We start from the raw sequence: 2,500 nt of genomic DNA, 5'->3' as shown, positions 1-2,500 counted from the left end.
CTGCCCGCTCCCCTGTGTATCGCTTCATGTTAAACACCTTGCAAGTCTTGCTGACTTTCCACATGCTCCTGCTGTACACTGTAATGTGGATGGCAGCAGGACGTACATGCCGCCCCCCCCCCACCCCTCCCCACGTCCCCACCTTGCCCCCTGCCTTCGCAAGCTGGTTGGTGACAAGTTTGCATGTTCAATGCCCTTCGCATGCGACGTACGCAGGCTACGTTGTGGTGCGGCCTGTGTCAACTGTCCGCTGATGTCGTACGCGTGAACCACAATCTGTACTGCACATTCGTCCTTATGTACTGAATGATACATCGTGGCACATGTGTGACCGTACAACGACTGCGCCCAAAAACGGCGGACCATACAGTGCAAATATTGTGCACGCAGCTACGTGTCGTCTCCCTATGAGAGCTGGATTGCAGTGTGGTACGCCATAGAGACGTGTGGGAGGAACGGACGCCGTGGATGGCGATCAGCATGAGCTGTCTGTTGATGTATTCGGACCTAGTCGTCTCTCCTCACACACCGTGATGGCATGGTGCACCGCGTTCCATATCTGCGACATGCTACAGAGGCCGGTTCACAGTCGTTCGAGCAATGGACATCGCATACGTACGGGGGCCACCTTCCACGTATTGTCTAGGCGTGCACATTTTGTTGCGTGTATGTGGGCAGACGTAGTGTGGCGTGACACCTGACACAGGCATGCAATAGTCGTTGAAGTTGCAAATGGCGATGGACGCCTGCGTTTTCTGGTGAAGTTACGCAAATGAACAAATGGTAACCCGTTGTGGTGCGGTTGTTCTCGCTAGGGGTGAATCGGTGATGGCGACGATAGGTTGAGGTACTAACCGGTTGTTCCAGCGATACCCACCATGCCGACGAAACTGAACGGCATCTGGGTGTGAAGCGATACGCGGCGGTGGCTGGGTGGGACCGTCCCCGGCCGGTGAGGGGGCGCCTCCCGGCGTGCTGGCCGCGCGGTGCGTGGGCGCACGCGCTACAGCCGGCTGGTGGGGGCGGCCAGTGGCAGGCGCGCCGGCCGACGGACGCGGCAGGCGTCGCAGCTGCGCGCCGGCGCACCCTGCGCGCGGCGCCGTGCGGCCAAAGTAGGTCCTCGCGGGCCCGGTGCGAAGCGCGGTGGACATCTTCAGTGTGCTGGTCCGATTGAGGACTGTGTGCGTTGAGGATGCGCCGCCTGCTGCTCGGTCGCCCCAGCGGTTCTCGCTGGTGGTTTGTATCGCAGCTGTGCGGATGTGTTGGCGCGTGCGCTGTGCTGGGAGAGTTCGCTTCGGCACCCAAGTGGGGCTTTTGTCCTTCTGTGGCGCTGGCGTTGGAGCTGCCGGTCACCGTAGGTGGCGCGTGTTGTCTCCCGCCGGCAATGCCACGACAGCACGCTCCCGGGCCTCTGTCGGCAGCGGCAAGCTCAGTTGGGAGCACGGGTGGTCGCACCGAAAGCGTCTACTCGCCTAACTCCGGGCGATTGCGCCTCTCTCGAACCCGACCAAGTACTTGGGACGGCGCTGCGCGCCGCCGGGACCTGAGAGGGTTTCGAGGTGTATTGTGCAGGGGAGCTCAGCCTCCTCCTGTTTGCAGAATGATTGAGCGGACGCTTGCGTGTTCGCGCGGGCCCCCGGGACACACTCCCGGGCGGCCGGCTGCTCAGCTCTAGTTGACGCAGCTCCCTGGTTGATCCTGCCAGTAGTCATATGCTTGTCTCAAAGATTAAGCCATGCATGTCTCAGTACAAGCCGCATTAAGGTGAAACCGCGAATGGCTCATTAAATCAGTTATGGTTCCTTAGATCGTACCCACGTTACTTGGATAACTGTGGTAATTCTAGAGCTAATACATGCAAACAGAGTCCCGACCAGAGATGGAAGGGACGCTTTTATTAGATCAAAACCAATCGGTCGGCTCGTCCGGTCCGTTTGCCTTGGTGACTCTGAATAACTTTGGGCTGATCGCACGGTCCTCGTACCGGCGACGCATCTTTCAAATGTCTGCCTTATCAACTGTCGATGGTAGGTTCTGCGCCTACCATGGTTGTAACGGGTAACGGGGAATCAGGGTTCGATTCCGGAGAGGGAGCCTGAGAAACGGCTACCACATCCAAGGAAGGCAGCAGGCGCGCAAATTACCCACTCCCGGCACGGGGAGGTAGTGACGAAAAATAACGATACGGGACTCATCCGAGGCCCCGTAATCGGAATGAGTACACTTTAAATCCTTTAACGAGTATCTATTGGAGGGCAAGTCTGGTGCCAGCAGCCGCGGTAATTCCAGCTCCAATAGCGTATATTAAAGTTGTTGCGGTTAAAAAGCTCGTAGTTGGATTTGTGTCCCACGCTGTTGGTTCACCGCCCGTCGGTGTTTAACTGTCATGTATCGTGGGACGTCCTGCCGGTGGGGCGAGCCGAAGGCGTGCGACCGCCCCGTGCGTGCTCGTGCGTCCCGAGGCGGACCCCGTTGAAATCCTACCAGGGTGCTCTTTATT

General features: G+C 58.5%; 1 non-coding gene across 1 annotated transcript in view; it reads left to right on the top strand.

Moving 5' to 3' along the window:
- Window positions 1–1,685: 1,685 nt before the first annotated feature.
- LOC124774111 overlaps window positions 1,686–2,500 on the top strand; it is a 1,909-nt gene continuing 1,094 nt past the window's right edge. Inside the window, exon 1 of the ribosomal RNA XR_007015104.1 lies at window positions 1,686–2,500. This exon is cut by the window's right edge and continues 1,094 nt beyond it. This is a non-coding gene — a ribosomal RNA (small subunit ribosomal RNA).

Source organism: Schistocerca piceifrons, unplaced genomic scaffold (assembly GCF_021461385.2).
Source record: "Schistocerca piceifrons isolate TAMUIC-IGC-003096 unplaced genomic scaffold, iqSchPice1.1 HiC_scaffold_961, whole genome shotgun sequence".
Lineage (NCBI taxonomy): Eukaryota > Metazoa > Arthropoda > Insecta > Orthoptera > Acrididae > Schistocerca > Schistocerca piceifrons.
This window is presented reverse-complemented; position numbering and strand designations above follow the sequence as displayed.